The following is a 17,193-nucleotide window of genomic DNA, read 5'->3' as shown; positions in this document are numbered from 1 at the left end:
CAAAGCCTAGAATCTCAGGGATAGGAGACAAAAAGTTGGAAAGGATCAGTAGTTGTAACAGTGGACGGTGTCATTCTGACATCCATAACCCAGATCAAAGATTCTTGTATTTGCTCTGTGGGAGACACCATACAAGCTCATGCTTGGTTACTAGTTCAGAACACACACCTCATCCTCTAGTATCAGCCCAACCTTACGAGCCATTGTCTCTCAGGTGCCATTGCAATTGAGTCTTTAATAGAACATTCACCATTCTGTAGTAACAGTTATTTGGGGATGATAGGGTAAATGGTGAGACAGGCAAGTCCAATGAATTCTCTCTTGTTATAAAGCAGGTTCCTTGCATAGGAGCAATGTAGAATTGGATACTGCGGCAGCATATAAGGTATTTGATATGCTCATGGAGAGTGGTAATCAGAGAAGCATGGTGTGCAGTAATGGAGACAACGTAATCCTAGAATGAACATCTATTCCAGTTATAAAATTCCCTGTTGCCACTGTGATAGAAGATTGCCAGGATTATCAATGAGCCTGCCAAAAAGCGAGTGGTTTGTTCACCAATGGCATATTATTGGGTGCTTAGACTTGATTCCTGTCACTTGCATATTGGACACCTAATAGTACTGCAGATAAACTGGCTTTGGAGAGGAATGGGGCATGTTGCTGAGCCTATGCATATTCTCTACTGCCACCACCAAGGTTGCTTTGGTCACTAGCCTTCTGACAAGTAATGTAGTGCCTGGTTGAAAGAGGTTGTATCACACCTGAAGTGAATATCTGATTGGTAATCTTGACAGTAGTTTGGTGAGCATTCGCATTAAGCACAAATGTTTTCATACTCTGGTTCATTCTCAGTGATTCATCCCCATATCTCTTCCCCCAAACTCATTGTTACCAACCTCCAGTCTTGTTCCTTCCAAGTCCCTACACACTTAGCCAATCATTAGCCACCACATATAAATCAATACTATCTCTCCTTACAGGAATAGTGAACAACCAAATATATAGCCTGAAGTTCTCTTAAGATTACACTCAAGTGGACCATAATGCCTAAGCAATCTGCTTTTCTCTGGTGCTGATATATTGTGCAGTGACTTCTGTAAATTAGGCTCAGTTTTTCCCTCATTGGTCAACTGGCCAGAGGGAACTTCCCATGAAGACATAGGTGAGGATTAAGGAGGGGCAGCAGTGCAGACAGTAAGCTCATGCAGCTTACTGTGTCTTTGGAATCTGTTTTGGCTCTAGTCCACATATATTGTTCCCACCTGCTAATGGAGAAGACTAGTTAATTGGGTAGCACTCATTTCAGGATAAGCAGTTCATGTTGTCATGTTAGTTCCATTGATAGGACTTCAGTCTCTACAATGGCCTGGAATCAAATCAAGAGTTGTTTCTTTAAAGAACAAAAATGTTATTTTGCCATAAAAAAAGCATTTTTCTCTAAACTCTGTGAACTTCTGAGGGGTACCTTAGACCATTAGTATAAAGAAAATACTTTATTTATATTTCTAATAATGTATGTTTGAGGATTACATTGTGCAAGCAAAGGCAACCATATGGTATTACATTAATGAGAATGTCAATAGAAAACATCATAACAGAAATTAACATAATGCAATTACGTATAATGCAAGAAAACATAGGCTACTCAGTATGAAACCAACATAATCAGAAAGAACCATTGAAAAATAAAGACAAATTCATGCACTGTAATACATAATTAATCATGTTAGATTATCCCAGTTAGGTTGTGTTTGGTTGAAAGCAATAGAAAACCTAATTAACACAGCAACACTTGATTTTTACTTAACAAGAAGTCTTCAGGTACTTGGTCCCAGGGTTGGTTTGGTGGCTCAGTGGTATCTTAAAAAACTAGCTTCTTTCTATCCTTTCACTCTGCCTTCCTCAGGGTATCGAATGTCACCAGCAGGCTCATCACCTCATAGTTGTAAATAGCTCTGCAGCTCTACTTACTTGGAAGTTTCCAAAGTAGGAAAATAGAGAAAGGGGCAAAAAATGCCTTCTTTTTTTTTATTAGAGGTGAAATCTTTACCAGAAGGCTTCAACATATTTCTTCTTATATCTCAGAGGTCAGAAATAGATCACAGACCTGCCTCTAAAACAATCACAAGCAAAGAGAAAATGATATTACCTTGTTGACTCAGACTCCTTCATGGTTCATCAACTGAGACCAGGGTCCTAAACGATAATAGGGATCTGTTATCAAGGAGGAATGGGGGACTTCCCTGGTGGTGCAGTGGTTAAGAATCTGCCTGCCAATGCAGGGGACACGAGTTCGAGCCCTGGTCCAGGAAGATCCCATGTGCCGTGGAGCAACTAAGCCTGTGCGCCACAACTACTGAGCCTGCGCTCTAAAGTCCGTGAGCCACAACTACTGAAGCTGCGTGCCACAACTACTGAAGCCCACGCGCCCAGAGCCCATGCTCCACAACAAGAGAAGCCACCGCAATGAGAAGCCCGTGCACTGCAATGAAGAGTAGCCCCCACTCACCACAACTAGAGAAAGCCCACGTGCAGCAATGAAGACCCAACTCAGCCAAAAATAAATAAATAAATAAATAATAAAATAAAAAGAACAGATGATTCCAGTAAACATACATTTGCTTGGTAACTAATAAATAGCCTGCTTCTGAGTAATAACACACATTTGACATTGGCCTACTCACGCTTCTGAAAGGCTACCAAAAAATAAAAAAAAAGGAGGAATGGGAAATAGCTGTTGAATATGCAACAAGAGATTCTGCTTCCATTATATTTTTTGTGGATACAGTTTTCCTTATAACCATCTGAGAATGGAGAGGGTCAACTCTGTTCTCTAGCTCTATAACCCACTTAATGATTTTGACGTTATAATCTGAAATAATTTCACTAGTCTCTTTTCTAAAAATTGGACTGATTGAAGATAAATTCATCTTTAGTATAGCCACCATGAGCTAATCTATTACTTGTCCCCAAATCTGGCAGAGGTGGGCAAAAGGAAAGCATGAATTGGTCAGGAAATAGAGTATAGAAGAAAAAGTTAACAGGTCATGACAAATACCTCCACTAGCCTCTGATCTTATAACAATAACCATGCACACAAATAAGAACACCACATGTAGAGGAAATAGTAGATTAAAGAACACTGTAAGAAATGCATTTTCATTATTATTTCTTAGTCAAACTTCTGAAATTACGTGAGGGACCTTGTATTAGGGTTCTCTGAAGAAATAGAACTAAAAAGATATTGTATATTATATAATATATGCATTATAAGGAAATGGCTCACATGATTATGGAGGCTGGCGAGTCCAAGATTTGCAGGGTGAGTCTACAAGCTGGACATCCAGGAGAACCAATGGTATAGTTTCAGTTCAAAGATGGGCAGGCTCAAGAACCAGGAAGAGCTGATGCTTCAGTTCAAATGTGAAGGCAGAAAAAAGCTGATGGCTCAATTCAAAAGCAGTCAGGCAAGAAATCCCTTAATCAAGGGGGGGGGGTCAGCTTTTTTATTCCATTCAGACCTTCAACTGATTAGATGAGACCCACTCACATTAGGGAGGGCAATCTGCTTCACTTATTCCACTGGTTTAAATATCCATCGCATCCAAAAACACCCTCACAGAAACACCCAAAGCAATGTTTGACCAAATATTTAGGCACCCTGTGATGCAATCAAGTTGACACACAAAATTAATCAGCACAGACCTAGTGAATCTTCAACGAATTTTGATTCCTGCAAATTTTGCAATAACCAGTGTAAGCACTGAAGGCTACTGAACATGCACACATTCTTAAATTTTTTTCTGTGTTACGGTGTCTAGTTTGTGAAAAGAACAATATTAAACAAAGTTGTCTGGCAATTTTTCCATCCTCCACTTTACTTATTGGCATATGTGTTATGTATGTTTACTGTAAAATACAAATAAGATTTAGAGGTGAAGAAATCAAAATGGGTCAGATTAGGAAGAAACAGAAAATAGGTATTCATTGTGCAATGTGGACCAGAAAGGTAGAGCCTGTCAAGCCCCATGATTACAGGTAAATCCAAACACGAGTGGAAGTGGTTCAAAAGCTAAGGGAATCCTTAACATTCAGAAATAGCAAGAGCGTGTTCATGCAGGTGGCAGACTAAATTCTACTGGCATGTTTTTCTCTTCATATGCTATCAACATCACCCAAATACCTCAGGGTCCCAAGAGCAGTCACTTTTTAACTCTAATCTATATGATACTGGTATTGTGTTGAGATAACCCTGACTCACCAAGGAAAGTATTCATGATGTTCAGTATACACTACTTACTTATCACTGAAGTTTAATACAAAAATTGTTGGAGTAAAAATACATACTGCTTAAAGTACTCAGCTGGCTATTCCGGCAATTTGGGTCTCTAGATCTATCCATTCTTTTGTTATTATACACACAAACACACAATTTCTTTACTTATCAATTATTTTATTTCTAAGTAAAAGAGAAGCCCCAGAACTTATATATATATATATAACAGAATATGTATGATCCTGATTTGTGCAATATTGAAGCAGGGATACTAGATAGAACTGTCATCTTTTTTCCATTTCGTTTAATTTGGTACTGAGAAACACATGGTTTGTAACATAATTGGCTTCAGCCACTAAGTACATTTCATCCAACAATATTTAAATATAATCTAAACCATCTTAAGTACTTTTTTTTGTGATACAAGAGGATAGTAACTTCAATTTGAAAATACAAAATCTCAGGATCACAAAGTTTAGGTATACTTCCCAGAATCTCATTTTCTATATTTAATAGAAAAAAAAATAACGCTGATCAGAAGAAGAGAGGTTACTGATTGCTAATAAAGTGGAAGTTTTTACATATTGCTAATCAGATTTTAATGAAGCAAGAAGAAAAGAATTTTAAGTAGTATTCTATAAGACGTTTGAAATAAAATTACAGTGTGTCTTTTAATTTTTTTAGAATTAGAAGGGTTGGCTTTTTGAATGCTAACTGGCTCTGTACAATGTTTTCAAGAAAGCAATATGATGAGATGGAGTAGGTTGGATAGTATGTTTTTGCTAGCTGACTTCTAGTTCCTAGAGTTCTGTAAGCCTATTGTTTCCTCCCTTTGCCTCAAAGAAAGACGAAATCTGGATCGAATTGTTTAAGCAGTTTCATTCAGCAAATGTAACTGCATCATAGGCATGTCTTAAGTCAAAAATCTTCGTCTGGGTCTCTATCATCTCTGGTTTTTTTTTTGGGGGGGTGTAAGGACATTTATTTTTCTTCTTTTTTTGTGTGCGTATGTAATTTAAAAATTTTTAAACAATTTCATTGAAATACAATTGACATTAAATTTTTATATTTAAATTTAAGGTGTATAATTGAATGAGTTTCCACATTTGTGTAAGTCATTACCACAATTAAGTTAATGAAAAATTTCCAAAATTTTTCTCATGTCCACTTTTAATCTATGCCCCTATCTCTCTCTCTTGCTGGGTATCCAAGTGCACATAGATGAGAACTTTTGATATTGTTCCACAGATTCTTAAGATTCTATTCATTTTTCTTTTTTTTTTTTTGTTGGTAAGTTTACTGTTTTATTTTTTTACAGTAGGTCCTTGTTGGTTATCTATTTTAAATATAGCAGTGCGTACATGTCAATCCCAAACTCCCAATCTATCCCTCCCCCCCACCCTTCCCCCCTGGTAACCATAAGTTTGTTGACTTAAAAAAAATGCACAATGTGAGAGTTGCAAGTTAAGTTTTATTTGGGGAAAATGAGGACTGCAGCCTGGGAGACAGTGTTTCAGATAATTCTGAGAAACTGCTCCGAGGAGGCGAGGTGCGGGGGAGCCAGGATATACAGGGGTTTTGCGATAAAGGGCAGGTAGTCGGGAACATCAAAAGATTATTGTTAATTAAAGAAAACCAGACATCTCAAGTTAAGGAATTTAGCGCTTTTCTATGTATGGGAAGATGCAAGAGTCTGGGCTCACTAAAATAGTTCCTTTGATATGCACCTCAGCCATTTGGGGCCAGTATCCTGTATTTTCACATCTGAGTTTCCTCAGGGCTCACTGCAGGGAGTGGCTGCAGTCTGATGGCTGCTAGATGGCAGAAATTCTTTTCAGCCCTGAGTTTCCTCAGGGCTCACTGGCTCATGTTGGAGGGTTGCAATCGTTGATGACTGTGACATCCTTTGTGTATTGATATGGCAGGAAATATTCCATTTATAAATATTCTATTTATCAAGTTCATTCTCTAAGTCTGTGAGTCTGTTTCTGCTTTGTAAATAAGTTCATTTGTATCTTTTTTTTTTTTAGATTCCACATATAAGTGATATCATATGATATTTGTCTTTCTCTGTCTGACTTACTTCACTTAGTATGATAATCTCCAGGTCCATCCGTGTTGCTGCAAATGGCATTATTTCATTCTTTTTAATGGCTGAGTAATATTCCATTGTATTGTACCACAATACAATATATATGTACCACATCTTCTTTATCCATTTATCTGTCGATGGACATTTAGGTTGCTTCCAAGTCTTGGCTATTGTAAACAGTGCTACAATGAACATTGGGGTGCATGTATTCTTTTGAATCATGTTTTTCTCCAGATATATGCCTAAGAGTGGGATTGGTGGGTCACATGGTAGCTCTAGCTTTAGTTTTTTTAAGGAACCTCCATACTGTTCTCCACAGTGGCTGTACCAATTTACATTCCCACCAACAGAGTAGGAGGGTTCCCTTTTCTCCACATCCTCTCCAGCATTCATTGTTTGTAGATTTTTTGATGATAGCCATTCTGACTGGTGTGAGGTGATATCTCATGGCAGTTTTTTTTTTTTTAAATAAATCCACTTTTTAAAATAATTAATTAATTAATTTATTAATTTATTTTATTTATGGCTGTGTTGGGTCTTCGTTTCTCTAGTTGTGGCAAGCGGGGGCCACTCTTCATCGAGGTGCGCGGGCCTCTCACTTTCGCGGCCTCTCCTGCTACAGAGCACAGGCTCTAGACGTGCAGGCTCAGTAATTGTGGCTCACGGGCCTAGCTGCTCTGCGGCATGTGGGATCTTCCCAGACCAGGGCTCGAACCCGTGTCCCCTGCATTAGCAGGCAGATTCTCAACCACTGCACCACCAGGGAAGCCCCTCATGGCAGTTTTGATTTGCATTTCTTGAATAATTAGCGATGTTGAGCATTTCTTCATGTGCCTCTTGGTCATTTGTATGTCTTCTTTGGAGAAATGTCTATTTAGGTCTTCTGCCTATTTTTTATTGGGTTTGTTTTTTGGATATTGAGTACACAAGTTGTTTGTAAATTTTGGAGACTAATCCCTTGTCAGTTGCATCATTTGCGAATATTTTCTCCCATTCTGTGGGTTGTCTTTTCGTTTTATTTGTGATTTCCTTTGCTGTGCAAAAGCTTTTGAGTTTAATTAGGTCCTATTTGTTTATTTTTGTTTTTATTTCCATTACTCTGGGAGATGGATCAAAAAAAGATATTGCTGCAATTTATGTCAGAGTGTTCTGCCTACGTTTTCCTCTAAGAGTTTTATAGTATCCAGTCTTATATTTAGGTCTTTAATCCATTTTGAGTTTATTTTTGTGTATGGTGTTAAAAGAATGTTCTAGTTTCATCTTTTTTACATGAAGCAGTCCAGTTTTCCCAGCACCATTTATTGAAGAGACTGTCTTTTCTCCATTGTACAGTCTTGCCTGCTTCGTCATAGATTAATTGACCATAGGTGTGTGGATTTATTTCTGGGCTTTCTATCCTGTTCCATTGATCTATAGTTCTGTTTTTTTGCTAGTACCATACTGTTTTGTATCATTTTGCCACTCAAGGTATAGCCAGTGACTGTTCCTTCTCATTAAGAAATGTGGTCTTTTTGCTTGATTAACTAATTATGTCACCGAAAACTTATAAGGCAGGTAGAAGTACCTTCCAGTCTGCCAGATCAGTGCTTCTGAACTGAATTGCACATACAGATTACCTGGAGGTCCTGATAAATTGCAGATTTTGATTTAATGGCTCTGGGAGGGGCCTGAAATGCTGCCTTCTTAACAAGCCCCAAGTGAAGCTTATCCCAGGACCCCTTTGTGAGCAGCAAGGTCTAGAGAATTAGAAACTGGACAAGTGTAAACATGAACAAATGTAAACAAGTATCAGAGAACTGTAGAAAAACTTAATTTTAGGTAGTGATATGTTTAGCCTGTTCAGAATAAAACCCAGGAGGGTCCCAGGGATTCCCAGCTCTGTTCCATTTGTGGGGAACACGACCTTAAGGTTCTCATTTGTTTATTAGTACATCAATTTTCTTGTTCTCAAATTGCTGTAATAATTTGCTATCAAGAAGCTTAGTGCGGGGCTTCCCTGGTGGCGCAGTGGTTGAGAATCTGCCTGCCGATGCAGGGGACATGGGTTCGAGCCCTGGTCTGGGAGGATCCCACATGCCGCGGAGCAACTAGGCCCGTGAGCCACAACTACTGAGCCTGCGCGTCTGGAGCCTGTGCTCTGCAACAGGAGGGGCCGCGATAGTGAGAGGCCCGCGCACCGCGATGAGGAGTGGCCCCCGCTTGCCACAACTGGAAAAGGCCCTAGCGCAGAAACGAAGACCCAACACAGCTAAAAATAAATAAATAAAATAAATAATAATTAAAAATATATATATATATATATGTTTAAAAAAAAAAAAGAAGCTTAGTGCATTTATTTTTTTGCTGAATGAGGGCAAGTAAGGGTTACAGCTGCTAACCTGGAAAAATGCATTAGAGAATAAAGAGCTTGAAGAACTTATATTACTAAAAAAAAATAGAATTGAATGAGAATAAGGAAGATCAAATTGAAATAAAGAATGAGTCAGTAGGGTATGGACTGTTAAACCCTTGATGAGATTCCCCAGGTATTCGCACACTGGCAACTTGAAATAAGAAGAATAGAAGAAAAGGTCAATTTGAATCCTTAAAATGCTGTGGGAGGCTTGGAGTAAGAAATACTACATCATAGAGTCTGGTACTAAAATTTTTTTATTTATCTTATGGAAGAAAAAAGAGAGAGCAACTGACCAGAAGCAATAGGAAATGGAAGAAAGAGGTTTATCTTCAATTATTTAAACAAGAGGAAATTCTATAAAGCTATTTAAAGGAAGATTTATGAAATTTATATTTACAGAAAAAATATTCTATTAAAGACATTATGTATGATCAATTATTCATAATTAATATATAATGCCAACAAATTTCACAGGATAGAAATATAAGAGAATAATTTAACTTAAAACAGAGTTGAGTACAACCTTCACTTCCAAAAAACAGAGAGGAGGGGGCAGATTAGTTAAATATAGGATAACAAACAGATATTAAAAAAGGCTGTGAAGTTATTTGGAGGCATATTTATAAAAAATATTAATGGCAATAAAAACGGTTGATATAATGTTTTCAAAAAGCAGGAGATATTTTTCTACCAAGAATATGGTAGACTGGATTTGCTGAACCCCCAATCTGCTATATAACATGTACTCATACCAGATAAAATGTACATGTCATTTAAAAATGAGTACTGCTAACCTGTAAAGGAATTAAGGTAAATCCGATAGGCTAAACATGAGGAGAATATATGAATCCAGAGAGATACACAACCACCACAACCAGAGACTTCTGCTTAAAGCCAGAACTCCAAAGGACTATAATTTCAGTGAAAGGGAAAATTAGGAAAAAACCTGCCTCTCAGAGGGGGCCAACTAGAAAAATTTTCTGCCCCAAACTTAATGCTAGGTTGAGAAGGAAAAATCACAAGTCCATCTTCACATGAATTTGTACTTTAAAATCTTACTATCTATATAATTTTTAAAAACTCAATTGAAAAATTATTTTATAGCTGTCCCTGGTTGGTGTTATCTCCAAGAACCTAGCCAAAACAAAAACAAAGCAACTTTGGAGAAATCCATATGTATCGCAGGCCTCAAAGAATTACCACTGACAAAATTCCATTAAATATGAGATTAAAAACAAGACTATCACAAAACTCATGAGGAAATAGGCATCATGAGCAGAAACATAGAATAGAATGATAAAGATTTCAGATATTAGAACTATTATATAACCATAAAAGCTATATTTAAGATGTTTAAAGAAATCAAAGAAGTGTTCCAGGGATATAAATGAGAAAAAAATATGTATTATATCAAGCAGATTGGGAACTAAATTTAAGAGAACTTTTAGAAATAAAAAATATCATAGAAATCAAAAACTTAAAGGACAGATTAAATACTAGATTAGAAACAGCCAAAGATAAAATAAGTGAATTAGAAGTTAGATATGAAAAAATTATACAGGATATAGCAAAGGGAGGAAAGGAAAATGTGTATGTGAAACAGAGATTGAGAAATAGGGTCAATATCTAATATGATCAGCAAAAGAAAAATAGAATTAGGGTAAGGTTATATTCATGGAAATAATATCTGAGGACTTTTCATAATTCAAATTTGTCAATGTTCAAGATGAAATAAAACACTTGAAAAATTTCCTAGCCTATTAAAGATATTTAATTAGAAGCTAAAAATTCTTCCCACAAAAAGAGAACCAACATGTCCAGACATTTTTACTGGTGAGTTCTAACAAATGTTTTCAAGAAATGTATTATTTTTAACATACAAAAAGCAAAAAGTATTCCAGAATGGAAAAAGAAGGAACACTTCATTTAATGAGGCCACTACAATCTTGATACCAACATTGTACAAGAAATGTACGATAAAGGAAAATTATAATCAATTTCCCTCATGAACCTAAAGGCAAAAATTGTAAATTAGAAATTAGCAAATGAAGTCTAGCAATCTATGAAGAAAGATAACATAGTATGAAAACTGGGCTTATTCTATGAATGCAAGGACTGTTAACAATAGAAAAAAATCTATAAATGTAATTTATCACATTAATAAGTGAAATGAGGAAAAGCAAATCATCATTTCAGGAGATGCAGAAAGTAAATTCAATAAAATTAAATAATTAAGTTTGATGACTCTTTCTAGCACACTAGAAATAGAAGAGCTTTTAGTGTCCACTTATAAATCAGAAACTCTTCTTGGTCTTTCAAGTAGAGGTGAGTTAATGGAGATAATTGATTACGCAGATGATGGAAGCCAAACCAGGCATGGTGAGTTAGCTACTTAAGAGCAGGAAACCAGCAGTTCCCCTGGGGCTAGAAGGATAATGGTAAGAGTGATCTCTGGTGGCCTCCGCCTGCAGCGGCTTGTAGCATTGTTTTGGTTCCCGGCCAGTGATTGAGGTCAGGTCACCGCAGTGAGAGCACTGAGTCGTAGCCAGTAGACCAGTGGTCAGTGACAAGGCCTGGCCCTATGGCTTTGCAGAAAAGGAATTCCCACAAAGACGGAAAGTAGTGAAACAAGTAAAGTATTTATTAGTAGAAAAAAGAAGTACAGTACATGTGGATAGACACACAGGCGGGCTCAGAGAGAGAGTCGCGCCCTCGTGGCAGTTTGAATCACTTTTATGGGGCATTTCTTCTGGGTTTCCTTTGACCAGTCATTTTGATTTGCCTGGTTCAAAGTCCGTATTTGGTATATCTCAAGATTTTCCCATGTGTGCGTGCACATCTCTTAGCCAAGATGTATTCTACCGAAGAGGCCTATGGGTAAGTGAGCATTAGTTGGCATCACTCCCCTTTTGACCTCTAAGGAGCCTTTCTGCGCATGTGTAGTCGGGGAGGTCTCCTGACTTCGAGAATGAGGAATATGTGGTCTCTTACCTTCTATCTGGGAAGGGCCCAGCCTCCTCTCTCAATTGTCCTGTTATTCCCATCTTCGGAGTAGTGGTCCACAAGGAACGAACTCAAACCATTTGCCCTGGGGGCCCATCTGTCTCCTGCCTCAGGAGGTGTCATTATCAGAGACAGGAGACCAGAATCTCAGGCAGGTGCTAGAGCTGAGATCAGCACTGTCTACTGTAGTTGGCTCCATGAAAGTAGGGGCCATCTATCAGGAGTTGGGCCCCCAGGAAAGAGACGAGCTTTGCAGGAGATACCATAGGAGACAGAGAGCTGATACCCTGGCTTCTTCCACTGCCTCTCACAGATGCCTGGAAATGTATTTTCCTCAAATACAAAACAGAGTAGGAGAGTAGATAGGAAGCAATCTGAGAACAAACTAGTTTGGGACCTAATAAATGATTGAATAGAGCAGGGAAGAGAGGCACTAGTCAAAGCAGGTGGCTTCAATGGTATTTCAATGTCCTAGTTTTGAAACTCAGAGGTGGATACATTATTGTTTTACTATGTATGTGAATATCTTATACCTATTTTATAAATATTATTTTATATATATTCAGTATTTAACTACTTTTCAAAACAGCAGTATACAAATTTGTATGTACAGTATAATCCCATTATTGTTGCACATACTTTTACATAATAGTATTTAAATACATAAATATGGAAATACACATGAACTTTGAAAGTGAGAATATGAACACGAGACAAAAATGTACCCCAAGTTATAGTTATGTTACAAGAATTGAATTTAAAAAGAAAGAAGCAAATTGCAAAAGAAAATATCACTCATTCTTAGAAGCGGTCCAAGAAGTGTTCTGTGGCCATTCCAAATCCAACTGCTACAAACTTAGGGAAGCATAACTGAACTGTGGCTTAACTCAGAAAGCTTATATATTTAGTAACCATATTTATTCTGCCTCAGGAAATGATGTCTTAACAGAAGAGGGTTAATCTGCATGGAGTCTGTAAAAGGGAAGCTTGGATAGAATTGTTATGTATTTGTCCAAAATTATCTAGAGGCAAAGGACAGTTGGTCGACAGGAGTGAATCTCTGATTTTTTTTCTTTTGACATTAATAGGTATAATATAAATCAGAGAAAAAAATACTGAAAGGGAGTGTGCTAAGATTTTAATAGTGACTATTTCTGTCAATGATTTTTGTTTTACTCTTTACTATTTTCTAAATATTTCTAATGTTTCTTAATGAGTATATAGTATTTTTTTTAAATTAATTTATTATTATTTTTTTTGGCTGTGTTGGGTCTTCGTTTCTGTGCGAGGGCTTTCTCTAGTTGTGGCAAGCGGGGGCCACTCTTCATCGCGGTGCGCGGGCCTCTCACTATCGCGGCCTTTCTTGTTGCGGAGCACAGGCTCCAGACGCGCAGGCTCAGTAGTTGTGGCTCACGGGCCTAGTTGCTCCGCGGCATGTGGGATCTTCCCAGACCAGGGCTGGAACCCGTGTCCCCTGCATTGGCAGGCAGATTCTCAACCACTGCGCCACCAGGGAAGCCCAGTATATAGTATTTTAAAAATACAAAAACAGCAATGTGTAACGCACTAAAATAATTTAAAAAAAAAAAATTGCGACCTTCGCCATTGTCTTAGTCTGCTGAGCTGCTGTAACAAATTGCCACAGATTGGGTGGTTTATAAACAACAGAAATTTGTTTCTCACAGTTCTCACAGTTCTAGAAATCCAAGATCAAGGCACCGGTATTTCTGGTATCTGGTGAGAGTCCACTTGCTGGTTTACAGCCAGCTGTCTTTTCACATGTCCTTACATGGCAGAAAGGGGGAGGGATCTCCCTGGGGTCTCCTTCATAAGGGCACTGATCCCATTCTTGAGGGCTCTGTCTTCATTCCCTAATCATCTCCCAAAGCCCCATCTCCCTATACCATCACCTTGGGGGTTACGATTTCAACACATAAGTTTTGGAAGATACAAACATTCAGACCATAGCAGCAATGTTTATAAGCCAATCATGAAAGGGAGAGACACAGGTAGAAAGGGGGGCAATCAATCTCCCAATTTGCTCAGGAATGAGGGGTTTTCTGGATGTGGATCCTCTGTTGCTAAAATCAAGACAGTACTTGACACAACAGGAATTCAGTTTTCAACTGTGAATTTTTTTATCTTGGTCTAGAGACCTGACTGTTCTGATGAATAGAGTGAGAAGATGTAATATCCCTGGAAAGACATTTGAAATCTTCCCATTACCTGCCCTATTAAATATTGATACTCTGCATCCTTGTGAGAAAATATCTTATACCTTGAAAGATAATGTCTTAGTTAATTAGCTGAGAGCAAAGCCCTTGGAGATTGTGACATAAGAACAGTTCCTAGATAGAAAAAAAGGGGAAGTTGATAAAAGAAATTGAGAGGAGGCCATGGAAAAAATTTTCTAATCTCACTAATTTTCCTAGACCCTATGTTGCAGAGTGAAAATATGTTTTCTAGAGGTAGACTTCTAGTAATGAACTCTAACAGAAATTTTCAAACCAAGTTTCAAAAAGCAGAATATGTGTCCATATAGTTGTTGTACTTTACTTCCCTTTGTCTGTCATTATCCTGTGGTTAGGTATATACTCGGGATCTCTTTGGGAAAAAGGGACATTATATTTGACAAGATAGCACTTGGATTTTCTTAAGTATCTCGGTCCTATAGGGTGGTTCTCAACCTTGGCAGCACATTAGTATCATTTGGGAAAATTTTTAAATATCCCAATGCCCAGTCACACTTTAGACTTTGGGAGTAGGACAAGCATCATTATTTTTTAAAGCCTTCAGACCTAAGAACCATTAATCTTATAACACTGCAATTCCTATGAAGAACACAGATATTGTAAGTAGATTTGTTACAACCGTGTTATCACTGGGCCAGATCAGTCTATAGGAATCTATCAGTGGTAAGGACTTGAGTTAAATTTAAGAGAAGTATCATTAATGTAAGAGTGGTGTTTGGTCCTGTTTGAGGCCTAAGGCATATGTGTGGGCATAACAGAATCATGTTTAGAGCTTTAAAAAAGGGCCCTGGCCTCACACTCTCCCAATTAAATCCAAATCTCTACCTGATTGTGTCCAGAGTATTAGTATAAAGAAATAGCGATTCTGATGCACAGCCAGGGTTAAGAACCAGCATTCAAAACAATCATTATGTGAAACACCTGTTTCAGAAGAGATACTTTCCAGACTTCGAATTCAGAGGAGACAAGGCAAGCAATAAAACAATCAAGCCAATGGTCTCGAAAAGCTAGTAGACAATAGGGTGTCAATTGAAATTAATTCAGTTATTTGGTTAAGATTGGCTGGAGTAAAATTTCGCTTAAATTCCAGTTGGCCAAATAGAATGAAAATATTGAGTGTCCTTTTATAGAAACAATATTGTGTTTTTTTGAGTGCTTTGAAAGAGGCTGGAAGTGTTAGATATGAAGTACATCCATTTGTTAAATGGGCAAACGTTCTGTTTTATTTTATTTACATAATGTGAAATGTTTGGCCACCTGGAGCAGTGCCTGAAAGTGGATGTAAAACGGAAAATGTAGTCAGTGAGACTGATTAATAACCATGGGCAGAAAAATAGGCCAAGTGGAAAAACTTATTCATGTAATTGCTTCATTTTGCTGACTGCAAAAGAATTTGTTTGGGAAGTGATTTCAGCTATTTAACTTTGTAGATTGATCAGAGAAAGGTCTTTAAAAATGACATTACACAATTTTGCTCATAACATGAAATTAGTTTGACCCAAGAGATATATGCCACTTTTTGTATCTACCTTATAAGACCTCCATCCTGAAAAAATAATTATCATACAACATAAACAGACTTTGTGAAAGGAAAGTTAGGAAGATAGCAGAGTACTTTCCTAAAAATCATGGTTTAAAAATTATCAAATTTTAAAAAGACATTTTTCTTTATTTATACACAAAAATAAATGGGAGAAAACAGAAAAACGGCCATAATTTCATGTACCTGATAACTCATGCTGACATAAAAATATAATTCATGCACCAGATAAGAAAATCCAAGAATTAAATTAAGGTAAAAATAAAATATAAAATTCTTCTTCTCTAGTCTTCCACCACCATACATCTAGAACTTTCCCTGAAGATAATTGTTGACAATTTCTTGCCTTTCTAAAAATGAATTTAACACATATCCCCCAGTATAGAATATATATCTTAAATAAGTTATAGAAAATATAACTATCTTTCAGAATTACACAAAAAGATGCTCAGAACCTAGGCTTTGTGCTTTTTCCCCAGCTTTACTGAGAGAGAACTGACAACATTATGTAAGTTTAAGATGTACAGTAAGATGATTTGATATACGTATACATTGGAAAATGATTACCTAGGCTTTGTGTTTTTATTTAATAATTTATCTTCAAGATATTCTTACTTTTAACAATTGCGTTGTATGAACACTTCATTTAAACCCTCTGCTACCAACAACATTAATAACCAATATTGGTTTATGTACCTTTGCAAGATTATCTATGTGATAAATTCCTGTCAGTGAAATTGCTGTAGAGTATATGAATTTAACATTTTTTGTTGCTGAATGTTGGTGCTCCAGAAGTATCATACCAGATTTAAGGAAAATATTCTGGCTCCTTGGACTGTATTCTCTACTTCTCATCATATTATTTATCAGCACCAGGATGTTAGGACTATTTCTCAGAGAGTAAGAGAAAGATCAAGGAAAGTGAGAAGTAATGAAACTAGATTCAGTTAATCTCTGGCTTGTCAGCAGCTTTCATGAAAGATTTGTTTGTTGAAGAAGTTGAACCCATTAGCTTAAACAGGGATTCACTCTGTTAGCTCTAACAGAGCATGGACAATTAAAAGTTCATTGGAAATTAATTGAAAATAATGCAGTGTTGTGAGATGGAAGAACATGATTTACAGGAAATTATACCAAGTGCTTTGAATTAGCCAAGGGTAAACAAATGCAAACCACCATTCGATAAAGGTTACTATAAGCTGATAAAACAATTCAAAGTATAAAAATAGAAGATTGGTAAGAATGAGTGAATTTACAGAGACAAACAGCAAAGATGTAAAATACTGGAAAGAGGAACAGTGAGTGGATGCATGAGTTGATGATATGGTTTCACAGGCGAGACCTATTCATTTATGAAGAAATTTCAATCTTCAAAACACTACCATCTCACCAGTAAGAATGCCATGAACTCACTATTAAGATTGGCATTTATGTGTTTTTTTGTTTGTTTGTTTTGCTTCACTTTGTTTTGCTTTACTTTGGGTTTTTTTTTTGGAGGGGGTTGCTGAGTTCTCACTTTATACTGTTTGCCTCTAGAGTTTAAAGACAGGGTCAGTGACCAATAAAGACAGCAGGTATCTTTTGTTTTGCCAGCAAAATATTTTAAAATTTTTGAAATGTGAATACACTGAG

This window comes from Eubalaena glacialis, chromosome 4 (assembly GCF_028564815.1).
Source record: "Eubalaena glacialis isolate mEubGla1 chromosome 4, mEubGla1.1.hap2.+ XY, whole genome shotgun sequence".
NCBI classification, from domain to species: Eukaryota; Metazoa; Chordata; class Mammalia; order Artiodactyla; family Balaenidae; genus Eubalaena; species Eubalaena glacialis.
This window is presented reverse-complemented; position numbering follows the sequence as displayed.